Genomic DNA, 6,350 nt, shown 5'->3' with positions numbered 1-6,350 from the left:
TGCTTTGAGAGCCAAGGGACACTTTACAGTAGGACAAGGGTCACGTGCAAGGATAAACAGTGGCCTGTTTCTGGGCCTGTGGGCCTCTCTGCCTGCCGATGTGCAGCCCTGCCCCCAGTCTTCCCCTATCACCCCCTGGTCATTGTTCCAACATCCGGGACTTCGGACCAGAACAGAGAGGGAAAAACAATAACCTGTTTCCACAACACATTTCTCTCAACCACCCAGATCCAGCAGGCCAAAACAACTGGCAATGCCATCAATTCATAAAGGTCTAAGTCCCAGAGACTCTCACTGATTCCAGAGCAGCATCACATGAGGGGAGTCCCTGTCCCTAGCCCCGCACCAAGTGGGCACCACAGCACAGGGTCGATTCAGACAGAACCAGATGGGCAAGTCCGAGCGCTATGGTGACTGCATGGTATCAGCATGTTCTGGTCTCTCGGTCACATTCCTCTCGAGAGCCCAGTCTGGACAGGCCTCCTGCCCAAAGAGGACCAGGTGCTGGAGGATGTCCACCTGGAAGATGTACTTCCCGCCCCTCCCATCGATGGACTGCAGCAGCCAGCAGGGGTTATCAAGCGCAGTCATGTACTTCTGTTGCAGGTCGGGTAGCAGGCCTTGATTCTCCAGCTCCTCCACCTAGTCGGGACCTAGGTTTTCTAGGCACAGCTAAATGCTCCCGATGACCATGAGATGTGTGCAAAGACAGGACACAGAATGAGAACAAGGTCATTCAAAGTTGCACCTGCTTGAGACTAAGACCATATCATGGAGGGAACCCTAGGTGAACTGGGTCCTCTGGCTGAGCATTTCAGACGGGCTCACCTCAGCAAAGGGAACTCACAGCGAGGCCAAGCGAGGGAGGGAGCAAAATGAAATGGAGAGGCCTGGTGCCCCATGAACCCACCAGGCCACGGGCAGCTCTCAGTCTGCCCACTGCAGGCCACAGGGACAGAGCAGGAGGGCCCCAGCAGGGGCCAGCAGACATCAGGTCCCCAAGGGATTTACCAGCAGACAGGTGTTGCTGTGGGGCCTCACCCCTGGGGAGTCAGGGGACTTGCTTAGGCCCTGCTTCAGGCAGTGTGGGTGTGGAACCCAGGCTTTGTGCTTTACTGCCTCTCATGGTCTCTGCCGGGCACACAGACACACGTGGGGACACAGACACACAGACAAGTGCCACGTGCAGACCTGGACCCACCTCTGCCTCAAGCACAAACGGGGACTGAGGCCCAGAGTGGTGATCAGGCACCTCGGGCAGCTGGCTCCCAGCCCAGGGACCCTTGCTGTCCCTCTGAAGAAACCTCAGCCGCCACGCCCAACCTCACAAACTAGTTCAACAGAAAACAAACAAGCACAATCCGGCCAAGATCCAGGGCAGTGCTGGGGGCCATGCGGGCAGCAGGAGGCAGGGCATCACTTACCCACGATCACTCCATGACTGAACTTTACCCCGTCCCGCAGCAAGGCCTGGATCTGGGTGGGGCTCATCCCCAGCCTCTGCTCCAGCAGCTCCCGCCAGGCCGCGTCCTCCCAGTCCCGGTGTGCCATGTGGACGGCCAGGGTATAGTGCTGGTGGCCACGTAGCATGGGCTGCTATGGCATCTCCATCTCCAGGGTCTTGACACCGTTTAAGACAAAACCCGCATAGGGCCGTCAGAAGAGCAGACAGCCGAACTTCATCTCCCAGGGCTCCCAGGTCTTCATGTGGCTGCAGAAACACAAAACCACAAAGGTCAGGAGTGTGATTCAGTGGCCTGCAAGCTCACAGCCCTGGGCTGGACCTCAGCCCCACGAGCCTGAGCATCCTCCAAATCTGCTGACACAGAAAGCATGGGTCAGAGAAAGCTGGCTCTTTCCATCTATCTCCACACAGTTCACTGATGGCACGGTGGTAACCCAGAGGACCCATCCATCCCATGCAGTCTGTGGGGAGGTCAGCAAGGAGGGTGGGACAGTGGGAGAAAGGCATGAGGTGAGATCCAAGACAGAGGGCCCTGAAACCCTGAGAGCACTGAGGAGGGAGCACAAGCCCCCTGGCTTCACAGCCCAGAGACCAGGCTCTGGTCCTCTCCCAGCACAGACAGGCATTGTCCTGGGCTTGGCTTCCCCCACTCCCTGCCACCACCCCACTTTTCAGCTCTGCGGCCCCATCACTGCCCATGCTCTGCAGATCCCCCGTCTTAGCCCAGGGATGATGAGGGCAGATCTATGCTAACCAATGTGGACTCGGCCATGGGGCACCCTGGACCTCAAAAGCCCTGCCAGGTGTCTTCCCTGTAACTTTGGGAGCCACTTTCCACCCAGTCCTTCCCATACCACTGCCTCCACTGTCAGCAGATGTCCCGGGCCCTGCTCAGAGCCTAGAGAAAGAACAAAGAAGAGCAGGAACTACTGAGATGGGTGCACTCCATGTCATCACCAGGGCCTAGGATGGCACCATGTAGGGATCACAGAATTCAGACTTCAAATAATCCACTAGGTTATCGTCACCTCGTTCGACGGCTGAGGAGGCACGGAGGCATAGATATGTAGCCCATGACTGCAGGGGACTTGAACACACGCACCACCATTCTCACTTCTTTCCCTGTACCTGGAGGGGGGTGGTCCCTGCTCACTGGAGGGGGGTGGAGGCAGAGGAGCAGAGCCACGAGCCTTAACGTCAGCAGGGTCTCAGCACCTTGCAAGGGGCCTCCGTTTCCACATGGCTGTGAGGATGGGGACAAGGTCCCACGGGCACCCCGCTCAGGGCCTTCTGGGCCTTTCCCTCCTGGAGCACAGCAGAGCCACAGTTCTCACAGGCCCACGAGGCCCTATGTGATCTAGCTCCTACCCTGGTGGCCTGCTCTTCTCGACCCTGGATTCACCCCCAGTAGCCACAAAGGCCATCTTTCCATCCTTTTAACATTCCAGTGTGTTCCTTCCTCAGAGCCTTTGTAGGGTGTGAGGACTCACATTGTGTACCCTCAGAGTCAGGTGCTGGAGTCCCAATCCCAAATACCTTGGCGTGACCTTACAGACAAAGGAAAGTTCTTCACAGAGCTGATGGAGGTCAAGTGAGCACAATAAGGATGGACCCTCCTCTAACAGTACAGCTGTCTCCATATAAAGGGCACATTTAAAGACAGAGAGGCACACGAGGGAACTGGGGTGAAGAGGAAGGCAGAGCTCTCCAAGTCCAGACACACCCACCAAGGCCAGCAATGCCCTGGAAGAGATGGAGGAGAGATGGGAGAGACGCTCCACAGCCCTCATGAGAGCCAACGCCAGCCAACACCTCGACCTCAGCTGCCGGGCCTCCTGAACCAACATGGATCCTAGTATGAGCCACCCAGTGTGATTCGGATGTGACTGCCGGCAAATGAAGCCAGAGTGTCAGCCCTGTCCGAACATCTCTCTGCAGGGGCAAGTGGGAAGTGGGGGGATGGCTTCTCCACTCCCAGCACCTCGGGCACACTCTTCTACGTCTGCACATCTTCATGTGTCTGTATACACCTGCCAGTGTCAGGGGTCCCACAAGTTACTGATGCTTCCCTCTTGATGGAAGGGAAGGGAAAGCTCATTCTGCCAATACAGCCACTCGACATGACCACACACTCATTGAAAAACCATGCAAGAGGTGGCCCAGGCCACATGACACACACCCGAGGTGCTGACACACACCAGCAAATGGCCCCCCAAAAAGGCTTCCCCTGTTTCCACTCCACCAACCACAGGCAAGGGTGTCATGGCCTCATGCACTGGCTGGCCCTGAGCATCATCATTTGCTTGAACGTTTGCCCACCTGCTGGGTGACAAAGGGTCACACTCTTCACCGGGTCTGGCTTGGTTACAAAGGACCTGGCTGGCCCCGGGGCTTGGCCATTGCTGTGTCTTCTACTGGGGTATGTGACTGGATCCCAGGCTTGCCCAGTGGCCACCATTCAGTTTCTCAGCCAACCCAACCCCTTCCTCCTGAGAGCCTCCAAATCTCACCTGTGTGGGTGGAATCCCTGAGCAAGAAGTGGCTGCAAGCACTCCTACAGCCTGAAGCAGTGGGTGCCTGCTTGATGGCCAGAGGAGAAAACATGCTTCTGCCTGCTTGACTGGGCATCTTCACCTGCACGAGGACCAGAGGAACAGGGAGAAAGTCACCAGTGACAATATAGCAGTCTTGGACAACAGCTACCACGGTCTTCTCCTTGGCAGGGCCCTCAAGCCATGGGTTTCCAGGAGGGCCCAACTGATGAGAAACACATGAGCAGTTTCCCTCAGGGTGGGTTGTGCTCATCACAGCAGCTGGCCTGTCCTCATGTGGCTGGGACAGGGACCCCATGATGTCTCAGTCCATAGCACATAAGCCCATCTCCCAGGAGTGATTGTGATTTACAGCCCAGGAGACCCTGCAATACAGGAGAAAACAACTGCTTCCCTCACACTGCCACTCTGGAAGGATCCGGGGGCCGCCACAGTCAGTGGGCTGCCCTCCATGGACTCGTGGTTGGGCCCCACCAGGAGGGGAACTGGGGACAAGCAGCTGAGCCCTGCAGGGTCAAGCTTGGGTCGGGACGACTCGCAGGGGGAGGGTGGGCCTTGTGTGAGGTCATAGTCCAGGGGCAGGGTAGGAGGCTGGAGGGCAAGTCTGCTGGCATCTTCCCATGTGGCCCAAGGCATCACTGGGATGCACACGTGGAAAGAAAGCGGGCGGGGATTGTGGCCGTGGAGGGGGCCAGAAGGTCTGCCTCGGCCCCCTGGCAAGCACTCCTTGTCCCAGAGCCTGGAAACCCCCGCCTGGAGGTATCATCTGTACATGAGGCAGGCTCCGCCTTCCTGCAGGCAGAGAGAGTCACAATCGCTTTGGGATGGCCGGGCTGCGGCCACCAGGCAGGACAGTGATCTGCCACTGGGACCGAGACAGCTGACAGCACCGGCTGGCCTCAGTCGCATCGTGCCCACAAACACTGACGCCCATCATTTCCAGTGTGTATGGCTTCCCTTACTCACGTAGGCACGCAGGCATGCAGTTACATAGACACGCACGTAGGAACAAAGGTGCATTCCCTCACTGGCGCTGTCTGCTAGGAGACAAACTAAGATCCGCCCAGCTCTGAGGCACCTGGAAGGTCAGACAGGGAGGAGCCTCGAGACCAGGGGCCTGGAGTGGGACCCGGAGGAGGACCAGGAACTGAGCAGCCTAGTGGAAGAGAGGGGAGGAGGTGGAAGGAGCAGTGTGGGAGGAAGAGTATGGGAAAGACCGGGGTGAGGTGGAGCTTCTGGAGAAATACTTGGGGCTGGGGTGGGGCGGGGTGGAGCAGAGCTGGACTGGGAAGGAAAGGGGTTGGGGCTGGGCTGGGGTGGGGTGGGACTGGGGTGAGGCTCCTGCCTGGCTGTGGGTGGGGTGGAGCCATCAGAGGCAGGGCGTGGCTGCAAAGATGGAGCTGTTTGCCTAGGAAACCCACGGAGAGTGGGCCTGTCCAGCTTCATGGCAGAGGCCAGACTGTGCCCTTTTGAGTCCTTGCCATAGGTGTCCAGTCTGCGAGAATCGGCGAGAGTCAAAGTGACCATGACCCAGTGTCTTCAGCGACTGCATCTGAACTTCAGAGTGGATCCCAGGGGCCAGGGAAGTGGAGAGAGGCACGACCTCTGGGCATAGTTCCCCATCGCTGGGCTGAGGCTGGCTCCCCTCCAAGCCACCCTGGGACTGCTGGCCCGGTGCTGAGCAACAGTCTATCTGTTTTTTTGCAGAGGCAAAAGAAAGTCCTCAATGTGTTTCCTGCTGCCCCTGGGACCTGAGATGTCTCAGAGAAAGGCAGCTTTGCCTTCAGAACTGTTTCCTGAACTCTTCCTTTCGTCTGGGAGCTCAGCTCACCCAGAGCAACCATCTGACTCTGTTCCTATCCACCGCCCTGCCTGCTGTGTCCCTGCCTCCCAAGTGCCTGATCACGGTAAATGCTCCTCTTCCTGTCCCCACTGCTACTAGCTGAACTCAGGCCTCATGGGCCGTGGTGGTGCTGTCAGCCTAGGCCCCCCACTAGCCTGGAAACCTGTCTCTCCATCTCCAGCTGGTGTTGTACATACCATTGATTCTGTGTCACACTGCGTGCACATCTGTCCTCAACCCCGGATGGAAACCACAGTTGAGCCCTCTCCTGTTTAAGCCCCAACCTGACCGTGGTGCCCTGGGGGGCTTCCTGTGGTCCCAGGTCTCCTTCCTCATCGCCCAGCACTCTGGGTGACTGTGCTGGCCCTGGGCTCTGTGTAGAGCACATCCAGGACCCCACAGTTCAACTCCTGCAGTTCCTGCCCCTAGACGGCTGGCTCCTCTTGTCCTGACAACCCTCTGTCCTCCTTCCAGGCACAACCGTAACATA

At 57.9% G+C, this 6,350-nt stretch overlaps 1 pseudogene; it reads right to left on the bottom strand.

Moving 5' to 3' along the window:
- Window positions 1–405: 405 nt before the first annotated feature.
- Window positions 406–1,683, bottom strand: LOC136154595 (protein EOLA1-like; annotated as a pseudogene).
- Window positions 1,684–6,350: the final 4,667 nt, after the last annotated feature.

This window comes from Muntiacus reevesi, chromosome X (assembly GCF_963930625.1).
Source record: "Muntiacus reevesi chromosome X, mMunRee1.1, whole genome shotgun sequence".
Classification (NCBI taxonomy): domain Eukaryota; kingdom Metazoa; phylum Chordata; class Mammalia; order Artiodactyla; family Cervidae; genus Muntiacus; species Muntiacus reevesi.
The sequence above is the reverse complement of the archived record's forward strand: the minus strand, read 5'-3'. Positions and strand labels throughout refer to the sequence as shown.